Below are 21,990 nucleotides of genomic sequence, written 5' to 3' on the forward strand. Positions count from 1 at the left end.
TAATTTAATTACAGTTTCAGCTGTTCCAGAAATAGAGTCTTAAACCAATTAATCAGGAATCACCTGATCAGCACCAGTTAGGAAATCTGCCTGCTAAACTCCTGCCATCCCCTGAAGGAAGATAACCTTGAAATAATCAACCTATTTTTTTTCCCTATTATAACTTCCTTGTTTCTGTTCCCTTTTGCCTATAAAAGTCTTTCATTTTGTAGTTCCTCAGAGTTCCTTTCTACATGCTAGATTGCATGCTGCCTGATTCATGAATCATTGAATAAAGCCAGTAAGATCTTTAAAATTTACTCAGTTGAATTTTGCTTTTTAGCAGTAGTAATAAAGTTTCACCTCCCACAGCTCCAAAATATTAAAAAAGAGTAGATATGTATCATATTGGACTATCAAATAGTTTCTGACCTTTTTCACTCACCATTTTCTCAGCAGCTGCAAACAAGAAAAAGTTTCCAAAGACTGACCATTTGTAGAAAAATTTATGATAACTTTAGTACTTATTAGCTATAAAAACAAAAAAAAAGATAATAAACTGGTTACTTCTTTGTAAAGATCCAAAGAAAGAAGTGCTTTCATTAGCCTTCTTGTAGGTAGATGAGAAATGAGGCAGAAAACACTAATATAGAACAGCTGCTGCTGCTAAGTCGCTTCAGTCGTGTCCGACTCTGTGCGACCCCATAGATGGCAGCCCACCAGGCTCCCCCGTCCCTGGGATTCTCCAGGCAAGAACACTGGAGTGGGTAGCCATTTCCTTCTCCAATGCATGAAAGTGAAAAGTGAAAGTGAAGTCGCTCAGTCGTGTCCGACTCTTAGCGACCCCATGGACTGGAGCCTGCCAGGCTCCTCCGTCCACGGGAGTTTCCAGGCAGGAGTACTGGAGTGGGTTGCCATTGCCTTCTCCAGGAACAATCTAACATATGAAGTTCTGATAGGAACTTGGATTGCTTCTAACTATGGAAAGGTTTGAAAAGCAACTTCTGACAAAAAGGAAACAACAAAAAGAGAAGTTAGGGAGAACTATGAAGGTAGCAATATGAAAAATGATGATACAGTCTTTGCAATTTAGCTTGGTCTTTGAGATGTGCCATATTGCATAGTTTAATTATGAAAGGTCATTTAAATAGAGTTAATTGCCTCTTTTAAGTTGGATAGCCAACAAGCTTTGTTCAAATGTTTTGTGTACTTTGGGCCTTAAAAGTAAAATGAAGAATTTAATCCTTCTTAGAAGTGTCCTAATAGGTGAGAGTCATAAATATTTCAAAGTATTACAACACCAGACAGAATAAAAGTCTATCAACCTGACCAGATAAATATTGTCAAGGAATGTGAAGTTAGAAATACCTTGTTGTTTTTGTTCTTTAGTTGCTAAGTTATGTCTAACTCTTTTGCTACCCCAAGGAGTGTAGTAGCAGGCTACAGTCCTGCTCCTCTGTCCATGGGATTTTCCAGGCAAGAATGCTGAAGGGGGTTGCCATTTCCTTCTCCAAAATATACCTAGCTTTACAGTAATTTGTGAAGGGAGGAAGAGAAATGAAATTTACAATGATGGGTTCAGATTTTTATACCAAGTATTAGATATACATAATATTATGTTATGTATGTGCTAAGTCACTTTAGTTGTGTCTGACTCTTTGAGATCCTGTGGACTGTAGCCTGCCAGGCTCCTCTGTCCATGGGATTTTCCAGGGAAGAATACTGGAGTGAGCTGCCATTTCCTCCTCCAGGGGATCTACTCGACCAGGGATTGAACCCACGTCTCTTATGTCTCCTGCATTGACCGATGGGTTCTTTACCATTAGTGCCACCTGGGAAGCCCAGTATTATGTTAGTATTACTTAAAGAAATTCTCTGTTCAATTTAAGTTAAATTGTTAGAACTATTATGTTGATTACCATTGTTTCAATGACATGACTCTTGACTGGAGGGTAGAATACATGCTCAGACCTGTCACTGGTTAGCAACACAGCAATTTATGTATTTGCCTATATTAGGGACAATTAGGATGCCTAATGTACATTAAATGAATTAAATGTATTCATAAAAATCCTGAGTGATAGCAATATGGAAATTTCCAAACTCAGTTTTAGGAAAATGTGGGCTGAATAGAGGCTACTTTCCATTATCTGTGATAATGAGGATTTGGTACAATATAAAAATAAAATTCATGTTTTAGTCTCTGATTTCGGCCTCTTTACTAATAAATTTTTACTACAAGCAGATGACAGATGTGGTTGACTTGTCTCCTTCCTATTTCAAGTCTCTAATGAGCAATTAAATAACCTGAAGCAGAACAATCAAAAGGCCTGGAAAATTCACATGCCAGTTTATCCGTTTCTAAAAAATGAGGGTTAATGGTACTTAGCTCTGTAGTTAGTCAAGAATTCCCCAAGCATCTTTCTCAGAATGACTTTGAAAAAGGGGACACCCAATAATAGCATAATTTTCAGTAATGGTACCATTTACCTGGCCTATAATTTACCAGTATCTTTTCAAGTATTTTCCTGCTCAAGCATTACAATTCTAAGGGTTCACCAATATAGATTCTTTCTTTGGGTAGTAATCCTCTTTAGGTTCTTTTTCCTTCCTCTTCCCTTCCTCCTTCCATCCTTTCCTTCTTTACATTTTTTCTTCTCTCTTTTCTTCTACATAGTCATTGAGTGCTTGGTATGTAGCATACACTGCTGGGTATGGACTTGTAAAGATGAATAAATATAAACATTTTGATCTAATACTGGGTACTATCTTCACAGTCAGTCAGAAACATATAGCTGTAATGTAATGCATCTAGTTAAGAGAGAAATGCCTGTGTATTTGGGGAACATATAAGAAGGGCAGGTTAGGATTAGGGCTGGAAGATCATTCCAGGTGAAGAAGACAGCCGAAGCAAGAATAGATGCTTGAGATAGCAGAGTCTATAAGGGAAACAAGAAGCAGCCCAATGTTTCTGGACTATGAAGTACAAAGTAAGGTTGGTGAGTGGTCATTGGAAAAGACTCTGATGCTGGGAGGGATTGGGGGCAGGAGGAAAAGGGGACGACAGAGGATGAGATGGATAGATGGCATCACCGACTCAATGGATGTGAGTTTGGGTGAACTCCAGGAAGTGGTGATGGACAGGGAGGCCTGGCGTGCTGCGATTCATGGGGTTGCAAAGAGTCGGACATGACTGAGCGACTGAACTGAACTGAACTGAACTGAAGATGAGAAATTGAGATGAGAGTCTTATAATACATCCTAATGAAATTAGGGTTTTTCTTGAAGATTTCAGGGATTCCCTGAAGGTTTTAAAGCAAGGTAAGAATATGATCACCTTTGCATTTCAGTGCAGCACTAGCAGTATTGGAAACTGCAACCAAAACAAGAATGGTAGCTGGATTGAGCTTATGAAGCTGATGTAGTAGAGCAGGTTCTGACAGACTGTGATATTGGGCCATGGAGTTAAAGGACTGGTATGCTATAATGTGTATTTAGGAGGCCAAATGAAAGATACTTGGTGACAGATTAAGCATGAGGATGAGAAAGGGGCAAAGAATAATAGTCATGTTTCTGTGCACACTCTGATGTCACCAAGTGAGTTAAAATAAGATGAGTTTAAGGATAATATGAATGGAAGTGCTGCTTATAAGTTGCATTTAGGATAAACTAGTGAAATATTTGGGCTTCCCTGGTGGCACAGAGGTTAAAGCGTCTTCCTGCAATGCGGGAGACCTGGGTTCGATTCCTGGGTGGGGAAGATCCCCTGGAGAAGGAAATGGCAACCCACTCCAGTATTCTTGCCTGGAGAATCCCATGGATGGAGGAGCTTGGTGGGCTACAGTCCACAGGTCGCAAAGAGTCGGACACGACTGAGCGACTTCACTTTCAGTGAAATATTTAACAGAAGAAACTTTATACGTCTGTACTTTTAAGGAGATATTTGTGCAGAAAATATACGTTTGGGAATAGGGAATGTTTTCATTTCAGGTGAAATGATATGAGTGGATGAAATTTCCCAGGGACTGAAAAAGGATGGCAGAGTTCAGGAATCTCCTAAACACCAGCGCTTTAAGGGTAGACAGAAGAAAAGTTACACAAGGAAAAGAGAAAGAAGGCACAGAGGAGGCAGAAAAGTACACTTAGGCACTAGTTACTTTTTAAAAAAACTTTTTATTTTATATTGGAGCATAGTTGAATAACAATGTTGTGATTGTTTCAAGAGGACAGCAAAGAGATTCAGTTATATGTATACATATATCTATTCTATACATGTATCTATTTTTCTCAAATTCTTTCCCCATGTAGATGGTTACATAGTATTGAGCAGAGTTTCCTGTGCTATATAGTAGGTCCTTGTTGGCAGGCAGTAGTTTGAAGAGATCTGGACATAAAGAAAATGCAGAACTTAATGCTTACTGTAATCAGGTATTGCAGGAAGTCCTATTGGTCATTTTATAGGGGATGCTTGGTTGGGACCAAGGACCGTGAGCAAGTTGGATTTTGCTTTAATGACCCAAAGAAGTTCTAGAAGAAGAAGTAAAGACCAGGCCATACCAAACCCAAACAAAGTATTTTATTTCCGTGTGGAGTATTGGTTCCATCCTGCAGTGTAGGATTCTAATTTAGGAGCTTGTCCATACTTAGAAGAGCCTTGAATACTCATTTCCTCAGAATAGGCTGCTCCAAGGCAGGGTTTTTAATTTTTTTGTTTGTTTGTTTTCTTTTGAGTCTTATACCCAGTTTCATCCTTCTGTGTTTTATCATTCGGGTAATGAAGAAATGTGCATCCAAGGAAAATCAAGTGAAGGAGAGAAAAATTTTGAGTTCTCCCTCAGGCCCAGGCTTCCTGTGTCTCCCTCCAAGTCTTCTAGATGACTAGAAGTCTTCTAGTCTAGTCTTCTAGACTTTGTAAACTAGAGGCAGTTACAGATACTCTGAACATTGTTTGAAAGAGAATTCAAACTAAATCCGATGTCTGAGAGAAAGAGGGCAAGATCCACCATGGCTCATCATGATGTAAATTCTGTGCTCTAATAAATCCACTAGACTTTGGTGCACTGAGTCAGGAGTATCCCCCATCTAATGATATCTTTCCAGTAAGAAAACCTGTGATGTATATTCATTGAAATTTGTAATTATTGGACTGTAACAGAATTTTTTAAAAATAAATTTTACACCAATTTTAACATTGTAGAGTTATTGTGAAGATAATATAAAAGTTTGGTAACTAAAATCCATGCTTTATTCACCTTTATTCTGTTTTCCCTTACTGTTCCTTTCCTGCTTCAGGATCCCACCCATGATACCATGTTACACTTCGTGATCAAGAATCCTTAACTCCTCTTGACTATGACAGTTATTCAGAATTTCCTCTGTTCTGCTCATCTGAAGAGTTCAAGGAGTTAAGGTCTTTTGTAGAATGTCCCACAGTTGAGATTTGTCTGATGCTTTTCTTCCAGTTAGACAGGGGTAATATATTTTTGTGAAAAAAATCACAGATATAAAGTGCCATTCTCATATATAACATCAATACAACTTAACATTGTTGATGTTTAGTTCAGATGCTCAGTTTTGTCAGACTCTTTGCGACCCCATAGACTGCATCATGCCAGGCTTCCCTGTCATTCACCAACTCCTGGAGCTTTCTCAGACTCATGTCCATTGAGTCAGTGATGCCATCCAACTATCTGATACTCTGCTATCCCCTTCTCCTCCTCCCTTCAATCCTTCCCAGAATCAGGGTCTTTTCCAATGAGTCAGTTCTTTGCATCAGGTAGCCAAAGTATTGAAGTTTCAGCTTCAGCATCAGTCTGTCCATTGACTATTCAGGACTGATTTCCTTTAGGACTGACTGGTTGGATCTCCTTGCAGTCCAAAGGACTCTGAAGAGTCTTCTCCAACATCACAGTTCAAAAGCATCAATTCTTGAGTGCTCAGTTTTCTTTATAGTCCAACTCTCACATCCATACATCACTACTGGAAAAACCATAGCTTTAACTAGATGGACATTTGTTGGCAAAATAACATCTCTGCTTTTTAGTATGCTGTTTAGGTTGGTCATAGCTTTACTTCCAAGGAGCAAGCGTCTTTTAATTTCATGGCTGCAGTCACCATCTGCAGTGATTTTGGAGTCCCAAAAAGTAAAGTCTGTCACTGTTTCCATTGTTTCTCCATCTATTTGCCATGAAGTGATGGTACCAGATGCCATGATCTTAGTTTTCTGAATGTTGAGTTTTAAGCCAACTTTTTCACTCTTCTCTTTCACTTTCATCAAGAGATTCTTTAGTTCTTCAGTTCAGTTGGTCAGTCATGTCTGATTCTTTGCGACCCCATGAATCGCAGCACACCAGGCCTCCCTGTCCATCACCAGCTCCCGGAGTTCACTCAAACTCACGTCCATCGAGTCAGTGATGCCATCCAGCCATCTCATCCTCTGTCATCCCCTTCTCCTCCTGCCCCCAATCCCTCCCAGCATCAGAGTCTTTTCCAATGAGTCAACTCTTCCCATGAGGTGGCCAAAGTACTGGAGTTTCAGCTTTAGCATCATGCCTTCCAAAGAACACCCAGGGCTGATCTCCTTCAGAATGGACTGGTTGGATCTCCTTGCAGTCCAAGGGACTCTCACTTTGTGCCATAAGAGTGGTGTCATCTGCGTATCTGACGTTATTGATATTTCTCTTGGCAATCTTGATTCCAGCTTGTGCTTCATTCAGCCCTGCATTTCACATGATGTACTCTGCATATAAGTTAAATAAGCAGGGTGACAATATACAGCTTGACATACTCCTTTCCCGATTTGGAAGCAGTCTGTTGTTCTATGTCCAGTTCTAAGTGCTGCTTCTTGACCTGCATACAGATTTCTCAGGAGACAGGTAAAGTGAAAGCGAAAGTCTTTCAGTCATGTCTGACTCTTTGCGACCCCATGGACTCTACAGTCCGTGGAATTCTCAAGTCCAGAACACTGGAGTGGGTAGCCTTACCCTTCTCAACCCAGGGATTGAACCCAGGTCTCCCTCATTGCAGGCGGATTCTTTACCAGCTGAGCCACCAGGGAAGTCTGGAGGCAGGTAAGGTGGTCTGGTATTCCCATCACTTGAAGAATTTTCCACAGTTTGTTGTGATACGTACAGTCAAAGGCTTTGGCATAGTTAATAAAGCAGAAATAGATGTTTTTCTGGAACTCTCTTGCTTTTTCAATGATCCAATGGATGTTGGCAATTTGCTGGTTCCTCTGCCTTTTCTTAACATTGTTGATGTTAACCTTGGCAAACACAACTTGCAATAATGTTTGTCAGGTTTTTCTACTGTAAAGTCACTCCCTTTCTCTTTTCATACTACACTCTTTGGAAAAAGGTCACTGTGTGCAGCCCATACTTAAAATATAGGGAGTTATTCTTCCTCTCCTTCAGGTGGGGAATATCTATATATATATTATTTGGAATTCTTATGTACAGAATTTCTTTCTTTTTTTCTTTTTCTGTCTCTTATGCCATTAATTTACATCAGTTTGAATTCATGAACATTTTTTTATATTTTGGGTTATAATCCAATACTTTAATTTTTTGCTTAAATTGTTCCAGCTTTGGCCATTAGGAGCTCGTTCAGCTCTTTCAGCATCCATTTGATACACTCCCATCATTGTGTTTCTTTGAGAGCTTCCTTACTTTCTGACACTTCAAGATGCTCTAAGATTATCATGTAAGATTTAGGCAGGAAATATACAACCAACATTTCTGTAAGGAACCTTGGGTCCTATTATTGGAGAATGGTATTATAAACCAAGATTTGGGTGCTAAGTTTGTTCCTTGTTGTTGGACTCTCATTGCTTTTAGCCTCTCTCAGCTAACAGAACAAGAAATCTATTTCTATATGTAACCTTTATTTATATTAAGCTGAACATTAGTTTAGAGTGATGTCTCCTGTTCTAATTCATTACCATATAGGACATTTCAGCTTCCCCTCTTTGCTTATTTGTAACCTCCCACTCCATCATCCACCCAGCATCCATTTATTGTTCAGTCTCAGTATAATATTACAGCAGTCATTTTGGAATTGTTAAGCTGTATCTCCACAGGAAATAACTTTATCAACTGGAGTACAATGTCAACCATAGTTCCTTTTGCCTTTCTTCTTTCTGAAGCTACTTAGATCAGCACTTTATTTTTCCGCCCACTTCAGTAAAGCTGTCTCCATCTTGATCTCCTAAATGAATTTTTAAAAAGTTGATTAAAATTCACTCTTTGTGCTGTAAAGTTCTTTGGGTTTTGACAGAGGCTCAGTGTCTTATATTATACATTATAGTATCATACCACTCAAAAAGTGATTTTACCATGCTAAAAAATCCTCTATGCTTTACCTGTTCAACCCCCTCCTCCCACCACCATCAAACACCTGGCAAATGGTGTTCAGTTTACTGTCTCTATAGTTTTGCTTTTCCAGAATGTTCTAAAATTTGGATGATACTGAACAGCTGACCCTTGGACAACATTGGTTTGAACTGCATACGTCTACTCATACACCTATTTCATTCTTCAGTAAATGTACAGTCTAGGCTTTGTATCTGCAAATCAAACCAATCTGTAGTTGATTGAATCTGAAGATGTGAAACCTGAAGATATGAAACATTTTTTTCGTGGATCATGCTAATGGTATTTCATTTAATTTCTCATCACCAAAACCAAGGTCATGTAGATTTTTATGTTATGTTTTATTCAAGAAAATTGATAGCTTTGAACTTTACATTTAGGTACATGATCCATTCAGAGCTCATTTTTGTGAAAGGTCAGTGTCTGGGTTCATTTTTTTGGCTTGTGAATGATCAGTTGTTTTAGCACCATTTTTATTATTTTTCCCTTGAATTCTTCACTTCTTTGTAAAAAAAAAAATCACTTGACTATGTTTGTGTGCATCTATTTCAGGGCTCTGTGTTCTGCTCCATTGAACTGTGCCTATTCTGTGGCCAATATCACACTATCTTAATTGCAGCAAACTTATGTAAGCCTTAAAATTTGATAGTGTGAGTTTTGTTTCTAGGCTTGTTCTTCCTCTTCAGCATTGTGTTGGCTCTTCTAGGGCTTTTGCTTTTCCATATAAAATTTAAAATCAGTTTGTTGATTTCTACAAAATAGCTTGCTGGGATTTTATATTTTAAATATACAGACAAAGTTAGATTGGACTGCCATCTTTTAAGATTGGGTCTTCAAATCTATAAACATTGAATGTTTTTCCATTTATTTAGATCCTCTTAGATTTCTTTCATTAAAGTTATGTACTGTTATAGAAATAGTTCTTATAATATTTTGTTAAACTTATACCTAACTTTAATTTTCTTTGTGCTATTGTAAATGCTATTGTTATTTTAAATTATAATTTTCATTGCTGGTTGTGGTAAGTATAATGATGGCTTTCCAAAGATACCCATGTTCTGATGTTCACTTCAGACTTGTGAGTATTTAACCTTACGTTACACAGTTGACTTTGAAGATATGCTAAATCTAAGAATCTTGAGATTTGGAAATTATCCTGGATTAGTTGACAGGCCCAATGTAGTCATTAAGATACTTTGATTCAAATGCTATTTAGATGTTGTTTAATCTCCATGTATTTTGTGATTTTCCAGTATATAAGTGTTATTGATAGCTACTGTTTATATTATATAGTTTAATTCCTTTTGGTCTGAGATCAGCGGTTGTATGATTTCCTTTTTTTTTTTTTTTTATGGCCAAGAATGTGGCTTAACTTGGTGAATGTTTCATGTGAGCTTGAGAAGAATGTATGTTCTTCTGTTAATGAATGAAGTAGTCTATGGATGTCCATTATATTCAGTTGAAATTGGTGATGTTTTTGAGTTCAACTGTGCCCTTACTCTGTGCCACTGGAGTGGTGGCTGCATAGGTGGAGTGGCGGCTGCATGGTGCTGGAGCAACTGCATGATACCCAACGTCCAAGGGCAAAGGAGAAGCCCAGCAAGATGGTAGGGAATGTGTGAAATCATGTTTAGAATCAAACTCCATACCCGCCAGAGATGCTCAGAAGGCTCAAACATTACTTGTGCACACCAGGACCCAGAGACGCCACAGAGACTGAGATAGCACTGTGTTTGGGTGTCTCCTGAGAGGTACGGGTCAGACTTGCCTGTGAGTGTCCAGGAGTCTCTGGCGGAGGTGTGGGTCGGTGGTGGCCTGCTGCAGGGTTGGGGGTATTGAATAGCAGTGCCTGCATGGGACATTTTGGAGGTGATCATCATTATCTTCATTACCTCCAGCATAGTTTGGCCTCAGGTCAAATAACAGGGAGGGAATATAGCCCCACCCTTAAACAGAAAATCGGATTAAAGATTTACTGAGGATGGCCCTGACACAACTGAGCAACTGAACTGAAATGAGGATGGCCCCGCCCATCAGAACAAGACCCAGTTTCCCCCTAATGTGGTCCACTGGAGAAGGGAATGGCAAACCACTGCAGTATTCTTGCCTTGAGAACCCCATGAACAGTATGAAAAGGCAAAATGATAGGATACTGAAAGAGAAACTCCCCAGGTCAATAGGTGCCCAGTATGCTACTGGAGATCAGTGGAGAAATAACTCCAGAAAGAATGAAGGGATGGAGCCAAAGCAAAAAGAATACCCAGCTGTGGATGTGACTGGTGATAGAAGCAAGGGCCGATGCTGTAAAAAGCAATATTGCTTAGGAACCTGGAATGTCAGGTCCATGAATCAAGGCAAATTGGAAGTGGTCAAACAAGACATGGCAAGAGTGAATGTCGACATTCTAGGAATCAGCGAACTCAAATGGACTGGAATGGGTGAATTTAACTCAGATGACCATTATATCTACTACTGTGGGCAGGAATCCCTCAGAAGAAATGGAGTGGCCATCATGGTCAACAAAAGAGTCCGAAATGCAGTACTTGGATGCAATCTCAAAAACGACAGAATGATCTCTGTTCGTTTCCAAGGCAAACCATTCAATATCACACTAATCCAAGTCTATGCCCCAACCAGTAACGCTGAAGAAGCTGAAGTTGAACGGTTCTATGAAGACCTACAAGACCTTTTAGAACTAACACCCAAAAAAGATGTCCTTTTCATTATAGGGGACTGGAATGCAAAAGTAGGAAGTCAAGAAACACCTGGAGTAACAGGCAAATTTGGCCTTGGAATACGGAATGAAGCAGGGCAAAGACTAATAGAGTTTTGCCAAGAAATTGCACTGGTCATAACACCCTCTTCCACAACACAAGAGAAGACTCTACGTATGGACATCACCAGATGGTCAACACCGAAATGAGATTGATTATATTCTTTGCAGCCAAAGATGGAGAAGCTCTATACAGTCAGCAAAACCAAGACCAGGAGCTGACTGTGGCTCAGACCATGAACTCCTTATTGCCAAATTCAGACTGAAATTGAGGAAAGTAGGGAAAACCACTAGACCATTCAGGTATGACCTAAATCAAATCCCTTATGATTACACAGTGGAAGTGAGAAATAGATTTAAGGGCTTAGATCTGATAGCTAGAGTGTCTGATCAACTATGGAATGAGGTTCATCGTGACACTGTACAGGAGACAGGGATCAACACCATTCGAATAGAAAAGAAATGCAAGAAAGCAAAATGGCTGTCTGGGGAGGCCTTACAAATAGCTGTGAAAAGAAGAGAAGTGAAAAGCAAAGGAGAAAAGGAAAGATATAAACATCTGAATGCAGAGTTCCAAAGAATAGCAAGAAGAGATAAGAAAGCCTTCTTCAGTGATCAATGCAAAGAGATAGAGGAAAACAACAGAATAGGAAAGACTAGGGATCTCTTCAAGAAAATCAGAGATACTAAAGGAACATATCATGCAAAGATGAGCTCGATAAAGGACAGAAATGGTATGGACCTAACAGAAGCAGAAGATATTAAGAAGAGATGGCAAGAATACACAGAAGAACTGTACAAAAAAGATTGTCATGACCCAGATAATCACGATGGTGTGATCACTGACCTAGAGCCAGACATCCTGGAATGTGAAGTCAAGTGGGTCTTAGGAAGCATCACTACGAATAAAGCTAGTGGAAGTGATGGAATTCCAGTTGAGCTATTCCAAATCCTCAAAGATGATGCTGTGAAAGTGCTGCACTCAATATGCCAGCAAATTTGGAAAACTCAGCAGTGGCCATAGGACTGGAAAAGGTCAGTTTTCATTCCAATCCCAAAGAAAGGCAATGCCAAAGAATGCTCAAACTACCACACACTTGCACTCATCTCACACGCTAGTAAAGTAATGCTCAAAATTCTCCAAGCCAGGCTTCAGCAATAAGTGAACCGTGAACTTCCTGATGTTCAAGCTGGTTTTAGAAAAGGCAGAGGAACCAGAGATCAAATTGCCAACATCCGCTGGATCATGGAAAAAGCAAGAGAGTTCCAGAAAAACATCTATTTCTGCTTTATTGACTATGCCAAAGCCTTTGAGTGTGTGGATCACAATAAACTGTGGAAAATTCTGAAAGAGATGGGAATACCAGACCACCTGATCTGCCTCTTGAGAAATTTGTATGCAGGTCAGGAAGCAACAGTTAGAACTGGACATGGAACAACAACTGGTTCCAAATAGGAAAAGGAGTACGTCAAGGCTGTACGTTGTCACCCTGCTTATTTAACTTATATGCAGAGTACATCATGAGAAACGCTGGACTGGAAGAAACACAAGCTGGAATCAAGATTGTCGGGAGAAATATCAATAACCTCAGATATGCAGATGACTCCACCCTTATGGCAGAAAGTGAAGAGGAACTCAAAAGCCTCTTGATGAAAGTGAAAGTGGAGAGTGAAAAAGTGGGCTTAAAGCTCAACATTCAGAAAACAAAGATCATGGCATCTGGTCCCATCACTTCATGGGAAATAAATGGGGAAAGAGTGGAAACAGTGTCAGACTTTATTTTTTGGGGCTCCAAAATCACTACAGATGGTGACTGCAGCCATGAAATTAAAAGACGCTTACTCGGAAGGAAAGTTATGACCAACCTAGATAGCATATTCAAAAACAGAGACATTACTTTGCCAACAAAGGTCCGTCTAGTCAAGGCTATGGTTTTTCCTGTGGTCATGTATGCATGTGAGAGTTGGACTGTGAAGAAGGCTGAGTGCCAAAGAATTGATGCTTTTGAACTGTGGTGTTGGAGAAGACTCTTGAGAGTCCCTTGCAAGGACTGCAAGGAGATCCAACCAGTCCATTCTAAAGGAGATCAGTCCTGGGTGTTCATTGGAAGGAATGATGCTAAAGCTGAAACTCCAGTACTTTGGCCACCTCATGTGAAGAGTTGACTCATTGGAAAAGACTCTGATGCTGGGAGGGATTGGGGGCAGGAAGAGAAGGGGATGACAGAGGATGAGATGGCTGGATGTCATCACTGACTTGATGGACATGAGTCTGAGTGAACTCCGGGAGTTGGTGATGGACAGGGAGGCCTGGCATGCTGCGATTCATGGGGTCGCAAAGAGTCGGTCATGACTGAGCGACTGAACTGAACTGAACTGAGACTCAAAACTTGATTCTGTTATTTATTGCATCAGTGAAGAAGCACATATGTAACCATGTCAAAAATTTGTTTTAAAACTCTTTATGAGCTATATTTAGATGTAATTGATTCCCTTTTAAAATCCTATTTTTATTTTATAGAACAAAAATTATACTGAGGAGGCATGGTAAGCAGAATAATGGTCCCCCAAAATGTCTCTACCCTAATTTTTTTACTTGTGAAGTTGTTACCTTACATAACACAAGGGACTTTGCAATATATGGTTACAGTTAAGGACTCTGAAATGGGGAGATTGTCCTAGATTATCCACATGGGTCCAGTCTAATCATACAAGTCCTTAAAAGTGGAGGAGATAGGAAGAATATTGGGTCAGACAGATGCGACCTGAGGACTGGACCTACTGTTGCTGTCATTGAAAGTGGAGAAAGGCAACCATGAATGAAAGAATATCGTGGGAAAGATTCTCAGCTTCAGGCAACAAAAAAAGGGAATTGTGGTCCTAAAACTGCAAGGAACTGAAACCTGCCAACTGTCCAAATGGGGAGGAAGCAGATTATCTCCTAGAATCGGCACAAATTAATTTTAGTCTAGTTAGACCCATACAGGACTTCTGACCTAGAAAACTGTAATAAAACATCTGATGTTTTAAGTCATTAAGTTTGTGATAATTTGTTACAGCAGCATTAGGAAACTAATGCAGAAGGAATCTCCATGCTTCATCAACATTCTGCTGGTGTTCAGGATACATAAAGGTTAAAAATTGTGCTGTAGTTTACCTCAATGTCACAGTTCCAAAGTCTTTTGAAAGGTGAAAATCATGGAATAAAATAACTGATGGTGCTTAAGACACTCCAAATTTTGGTACTGAAAATGATAATTACACCTATGCTAATAAAGCAAAATGTCTGCACTCACTTTCTTCCTTACCCTTTCCAGTTTGGTTTCTTTATTTTCTAACCCCAGGTCTGTGCCTAATTATTATTACAATTCAATTCCCCCCAGATATTGTGCTGTATATATAAACCTAAGCATCCAGCTTAAGAATAGCTTTTAAGAAATTGATTGCCACAAGCAATCAGTTGAATATAAACTTATATTTGAAGAATGCATATGGATGGGAAGATTGTGCCAGCAAAATCTAATGAGGAAAATGATGTATTAGAAATACAGAAGAGTAATGGCTTGTTCTGAGTTTGCTTCTCAGGTCGGAATAAATTGCATTTTGTTATAATCTCAATATCCCTTGGTAAGAGTAACTATAAAAATGTATATTGGTGCTAAAGCAGCATCACCGTGTACTCTTTATGAGAATGCATTTTTTTTAGAGCAATAATCAGAGGACCATGAAATTCTTTAGATAGCCATTAAAATTAGGGAGTGGTAGAAATCTAACTTATAAGGCTGTAGGAATATTGCAGTATTCCTACCAGATAACAGAAAAGTAGATAGGCAGTTATGTGAGAGGAAACAATTCTTGAAACATGGATCATTGACATTTTTTAATGTACTTTTTAATTAGCACCTTTCTTTCTTATAGTTTACCAAACTGCCCTATATCTTTTATTCATAGCTTTTCATACCTAGGGTTGTTCAACTCAGCACCTATAAGAAAACAATATTTCCCTTTTAAGTATTTGCTCCTAGAATTGGCAAGGTTTTAGGTGAGAAAAGATGACATGCCATTAAAACTGACAGTTTGTCCTCTTTCAATCAGTTCTTATCTGAAGGTAAAATTCCGTTCATTGTACATGATCCAGGTGAAGACCTGCTTCTTTTAGATATTTTACTGCTTTATCCCTCTGTGGATCTCTCTTTCTCTGAAAATCTCACAGTGTTTATCATACATGAATGTCACTGTGTCGCAAGCATTCCTTCATTCATTCCTTCAGCCAACCAGGCATTCAATACTATTTGAATATCTGATGTGTGCTTGTCTCAGAGCTCTGCAGATGGGAGGGTGAATGGAAGCCTGACCACGTCCTCAATCAAAAGGGAGCCTTATGTGAAAATAGATAATTACAGTATGCTGTGATAGCGGGTAATAGAGCCTGGAAGAGCCTATCACGTATTGACAATTACATGTTTTTGAAGATATATCTTCTCTTTAGCTAAAGTGTTTTTTGCTTTATCTCCTAGTATTTCTTATACTTATCTGTACAAAATCCCTGTTAATTGTCTTCTTGGTAACAAGGTGTTTCTCTTTCCTCTTATTTTTCTGTATCGTTCTAGCTCCTTACTGTGCACAGTGAGAAGACATTTCTTATTAGTCATCCCAGGACTATTATTTTGAATAAGAAGAGGATGGTGGTTAAAAAAAATACAGGCTCTGGAGTCAGATTGTCTGGATTTAAATCCTAACTTGGCCTCTGGGTATCTTTTTAACACTAGGTAAGCTATGTAAGGGGCTTCCCAGGTGTCTCAAAGGTAAAGAATCTGCCTGCCAATGCAGGAGACATGGATTCAATCCCTGGGTTGGCAAGATCCCCTGGAGGAGGAAATGGAAACCCACTCCAGTATTTTTGCCTGGAGTGGCTACAGACCATGGGTTACAAAGAGTCAGACACGAATGGATGACTGAGCACGCATGCAAGCTATGTAAATCCTCAGTGCCCACATTTCCTCATCTATGTACGGGCAGTGCTTAGACACATTGTAGGTGTTGTTAATGTGAAACAGTTTGAGACGGCTGCTGGGGAGACCATACTCAATGCCTGCCTTTAAATTATACTGTGCTGGTATTCCACATTTACTCTGTGGGAGTTTCATATAGTTTTGCTTTTTCCTCTCAATGTTGTGGCACCACATTGCGTGAAGTTCAACTATGATATTGGTGTTCTAAAATAATAGCATGCCATTTAGTATTCACGCTGATGGAATTTGTTGTTAAGGATCACACACAGGGATGTCAAGATAAGGCAGAATTCGGAACAGTGCCTGTCCTATGCTGGTCAGGAGCCCTGTTACAGGTATCCCCTTCTTGCATTCCCACAGGCTGAACTCTGAGAACCACAGGACAGCCAGGCTTCAGTGGGGCCAACTTGAAGGAAAGTCAGACAGCCAGAATTCTCAGTGTGATGGGAATCGTGTGAGGAGTCATGAGACCTAGATATGGGATATATGATTCTGTAGTTAAAGATGTGAGGGTGCTTCCTTTTAACTGTCTTAATCCCTCAGAAAGATTTGAAAATAAACTGAGCGCTGGTTTGTTATTTTTCCCTTATGGTTCTCTGTATGTCTTTTAAACAAGCACAATGGCTTTACAAATCCATTCTCTTGTAATGTTTATTTCTTCTCTATTTGGGAAATACCTGGAGTCTCACAGTGGTACTGTGGCACCCCATCACATCTCTCCTCCTTCCAGAATTAAAAAGAAAGAAAAGCACCTGTGTACATCTGAAGCTTTGTCAGAGTCGGACACAATTCAGCATCTGCAAATGTTATGGGATGGTGTGCAGATAGACGCCGAGGGGCATTTGTCAAGCCAGGTGAAATGCTATTCAACCGAGACCCTCATTTCCAGCTCTCTGCTGTGGAGTTACCTTGAGAATCATTGTGAGTGACCATGGTTTGGATAGGGCGGTGGCCTGGCCATTGGAAAAAGAGTCAGAATAAACAGCAGCTAGGTAGTACAAGTAATGCTCTGTAAATGTCTACAGGTAGCTGGGCTAAACTCGAGAATCTCATTTTATTCACGGCTGCTAACCACTGCTCCGTACCACCAAACTGTGGAGAGAAGCCTTTGGGGTTTTGCTTTTAAAAATCTGTGTCTCATCTCTTCCCCAACCACTGCCAAAGTTTTTTGCATATTATCTCTGGCTCTTTTCACATTTGTTATATTATTAGATTTCTTTTATTATTTACAAGTCATAAATGAATCTGGAGTCTTTTAAATATTTGTATACATTATATAAATGCATATAAATACATTAGATCTGTTTCCTAGACAAAGCACTTATTTTTCAATTTGAGTAATTCCAGCTACCTAGTTCTTGCAGCACTCTAAATTCTAATCTCAATTTCATATTTTCTAATTGAAGTCTTCTGTATAAAGAAAACAAAAGAGAGAAAACATTTTTTAAGGTGTTCCCAGGTGGAGCTTGGATAGTAGGGATGTGCAGGTGTTCACACATATTTGCCTAAATTAGAAAAACATGTTATACACTCTTGTTTTTGAAGGAAAATGAAGAATTACTTTTTTATGTTTCAGGAAGAGAGGACTGGAGTGACTAATCTTCTTTGCTAATGGAAGATCTGCATTATCACACACACTGGGGAACTTACCCGCCAGATTTCAGTGGCTAGTGGACCTTTTCTCCATGGTCCTTGAATGTCTGCCCTCTTTCTTGGCTCTGGAGGATTATGCCATGGTTTTCCTCCTACTTCTCAGTGCTTTTCTGTCTTTCTGGGTGGCTTGTCCACTTCTGTTCACTTTCTTCTTTTATGTTACCCTCAGTTTTCACTCTCAGGTTGTTCTTTTTCCAATATGTCATCAATATTAACTGTATCTATACTGTGGTTTCAAAGCTCAATTTTAGATCTCTTGCCCTAACATCTCTCTTGAGCTCTGAGTCTATATTTTCACATACTTGATGGAATTTCCACCTCACACCCACCCACTCTAACACTGGGCTCACATCTACATTCTGTGCTTTGACATTTTTGTACCAAAGTTGTTATCCCAGGTACTTAGGGTCCAGAGATCTTTGTTAAGCTTTCTATGGTTTATCTTGACTTGTGCTCAATTACATAAAAATGATTTAAATTATAAGAAAACATTATTTTAATTTTTCTATGTAAGTCTGAGTTCAAAGGTTTTTTGTTGTTAAATTTTTAACAACTCAGTGTCTAAAAATTTTTGTTTGTAATGAGCTTTTATGAAAAACTGCAAAGTACTTTAAAATACACGTGTTCTAAATTCCTGAAAAGGTCTTAGAGGTCATTTAGAGAAATTGTTTATTATATTACACAAACAGTATGATGCAGATAGAAGTTATGTGTATTTCCAGGCCATTTGTGAGACTATGCATCTGCTAAATCGGAGAAGGCAATGGCACCCGACTCCAGTACTCTTGCCTGGAAAATCCCATGGACGGAGGAGCCTGGAAGGCTGCAGTCCATGGGGTCACAAAGAGTCGGACATGACTGAATGACTTCACTTTCACTTTTCACTTTCCTGCATTGGAGAAGGAAATGACAACCCACTCCAGTATTCTTCTCTGGAGAATCCCAGGGACAGGGGAGCCTGGTGGGCTGCCGTCTATGGGGTCGCACAGGGTCGGACATGACCGAAGCGACTTAGCAGCAGCAGCAGCATCTGCTAAATATAATGAGAAAAGTGTGACTGCTGACTAATGACATTTTCTACATTTTTCTAGGTATGTTCACATCCATTTCTTTTTTCATAACTTTTCAGATCTTCAGACCTATGACAGTAACACCTGGGAATTTCATGCTTTATATTTGTAAAAGTTCATGTTCAAAAGTTTGAACTTATTTTTATCTGACTCAAGTATATTGATTCATCCAGGGACCTTGAGTATGTGTCTTTGGGTCTCTTCACTGTGGATAGAGTTATGGTCTCAGACCCTGTCATGTGGCCAGTCTCAGAAAATTAGCCAAGTCCAATTTTTGCAATAATTAACCCAAGAATAATCATAAGGTAATGGACTTTAGCAGCAACATAAATTATCTTAGTTCAACAATTCACATATTATGATCTTGTTAAGGAAATGTTGTTCCATTTTTAGAACAACTTTATTATATGATGAAAAAGGACTGAGAAAATTTATAACTCCTAGAAGTAAGGGACATATACTTAGATATGGGCATAGTCTTGATGAGGGGCAGTTTCTGTCAGTAAACTAATAAAATATGATTCATTTCTCCAGACAAACATCTTTAAATAGAGGAATCAGGGAACTAAGATGGACTGGGATGGGTGAATTTAACTCAGATGACCATTATTTCTATTACTGTGGGTAGGAATCCCTTAGAAGATATAGAGTAGCTATCATAGTCAACAAGAGAGTCCGAAATGTAGTACTTGGATGCAATCTCAAAAACGACAGAATGATCTCTGTTCATTTCCAAGGCAAACCATTCAATATCATGGTAATCCAAGTCTATGCCCCGACCAGTAACGTTGAAGAAGCTGAAGTTGAACAGTTCTATGAAGACCTACAAGACCTTCTAGAACTAGCACCCCAAAAAGATGTCCTTTTCATTATAGGGGACTGGAATGCAAAAGTAGGAAGTCAAGAAACACCTGGAGTAATAGGCAAATTTGGCCTTGGAGTACAGAATGAAGCAGGGTAAAGGCTAACAGAGTTCTCCCAAGAGAATGCACTGATCATAGCAAACACCCTCTTCCAACAATACAAGAGAAGACTCTACACATGGACATCACCAGAGGTCGACACCGAAATCAGACTGATTATATTCTTTGCAGCGAAAGATGGAGAAACTCTATATAGTCAGCAAAAACAAGACCAGGAGCTGACTGTGGCTCAGATTATGAGCTCCTTATTGCCAAATTCACACGGAAATTGAAGAAAGTGAAGAAAATCAAATCCCTTATGACACTACAGTGGAAGTGAGAAATTGATTTAAGGGACTAGATCTGATAGAGTGCCTGATGAACTATGGGTGGAGGTTTGTGACATTGTATAGGAGGCAGGGATCAAGACCATCCCCCCCAAAATAAATACAAAACAGGAAAATGGCTGTCTGAGGAGGCCTTACAAATAGGTGTGAAGAGAAGGGAAGTGAAAAGCAAAGGAGAAAAGGAAAGATATATCCATCTGAATGCAGAGTTCCAAAGAATAGCAAGGAGAGATAAAGCCTTCCTCAGCGATCAATACAAAGAAATAGAGGAAAACAATAGAATGGGAAAGACTACAGATCTCTTCAAGAAAATTAGAGATACCAAGGGAATATTTCATGCACAGATGGGCTCAATGAAGTACCAAAATGATAGGGACCTAACAGAAGCAGAAGATATAAGAAGAGGTGGCAAGAACACAGAAGAACTATGCAAAAAAGAGCTTCATGACCCAGATAATCACGACGGTGTGATCACTCATCTAGAGCCAGACATCCTGGAATGTGAAGTCAGGTGGGCCTTAGGAAGCATCACTATGAACAAAGCTAGTGGAGGTGATGAAATTCCAGTTGAGCTCTTTCAAATCCTCAAAGATGATGCTGTGAAAGTGCTGCACTCAATATGCCAGCAAATTTGGAAAACTTAGCAGTGGCCATAGGACTGGAAAAGGTCAGTTTTCATTCCAATCCCAAAGAAAGGCAATGCTAAGGAATACTCAAACTACCGCACAATTGCACTCATCTCACACGCTAGTAAAGTAATGCCCAAAATTCTCCAAGCCAGGCTTTAGCAATACATGAACCGTGAACTTCCAGATGTTCAACCTGGTTTTAGAAAAGGCAGAGGAAACAAAGATCAAATTGTCAACATCCGTTGGATCATGGAAAAAGCAAGAGAGTTCCAGAAAAACGTCTATTTCTGCTTTATTGACTATGCCAAGCCTTTGAGTGTGTGGATCATAATAAACTGTGGAAAATTCTGAAAGAGATGGGAATACCAGACCACCTGCTGTGCCTCTTGAGAAACCTATATGCATGTCAGGAAGCAACTGTTAGAACTGGACATGGAACAACAGACTGGTTCCAAATAGGAAAAGGAGCACATCAAGGCTGTATATTGTCACCTTGCTTATTTAACTTATATGAAGAGTACATCATGAGAAACGCTGGGCTGGAGGAAGCACAAGCTGGAATCAAGATTGCCGGGAGAAATATCAATAACCTCAGATATGCAGATGACACCACCCTTATGGCAGAAAGTAAAGAAGAACTAAAGAGCCTCTTGATTAAAGTGAAAGTGGAGAGTGAAAAAGTTGGCTTAAAGCTCAACATTCAGAAAACGAAGATCATGACATCCGGTGCCATCACTTCATGGCAAATAGATGGTGAAAGAGTGGAAACAGTGGCTGACTTTATTTTTATGGGCTCCAAAATCACTTCAGATGGTGATTGCTGCCATGAAATTAAAAGATGCTTACTCCTTGCAAGGAAAGTTATGACCAACCTCAGTTCAGTTCAGTTCAGTTCAGTCGCTCAGTCGTGTCCAACTCTTGCGACCCCATGAATTGCAGCACGCCAGGCCTCCCTGTCCATCACCAACTCCTGGAGTTCACCCAGACTCACGTCCATTGAGTCAGTGATGCCATCCAGCCGTCTCATCCTCTGTCGTCCCCTTTGTCCTCCTACCCTCAATCTTTCCCAGCATCAGAGTTTTTTCCAATGAGTCAACTCTTCACATGAGGTGGCCAAAGTTCTGGAGTTTCAGCTTTAGCATCATTCCTTCCAAAGAACACCCAGGGCTGATCTCCTTTATAATGGACTGGTTGGATCTCCTTGCAGTCCAAGGGACTCTCAAGAGTCTTCTCCAACACCACAGTTCAAAAGCATC

General features: G+C 39.6%; 1 long non-coding RNA gene across 2 annotated transcripts in view; it reads left to right on the forward strand.

Moving 5' to 3' along the window:
* The window catches only part of LOC112585609, a 238,502-nt gene extending 220,139 nt beyond the window's left edge, over nucleotides 1-18,363 (forward strand). Inside the window, exons 4-6 of one of the 2 annotated variants that reach the window (XR_006551774.2) lie at nucleotides 15,732-15,890; nucleotides 16,864-17,054; nucleotides 17,710-18,363. This is a non-coding gene — a long non-coding RNA (uncharacterized LOC112585609). Of the gene's footprint in view, nucleotides 1-15,731; nucleotides 15,891-16,493; nucleotides 16,724-16,863; nucleotides 17,055-17,709 lie in introns of those variants that run through there. The other variant, XR_006551775.2, reaches the window with a different exon arrangement.
* The last annotated feature ends 3,627 nt before the right edge of the window (nucleotides 18,364-21,990 follow it).

This window comes from Bubalus bubalis, chromosome 1, assembly GCF_019923935.1.
Source record: "Bubalus bubalis isolate 160015118507 breed Murrah chromosome 1, NDDB_SH_1, whole genome shotgun sequence".
Lineage (NCBI taxonomy): Eukaryota > Metazoa > Chordata > Mammalia > Artiodactyla > Bovidae > Bubalus > Bubalus bubalis.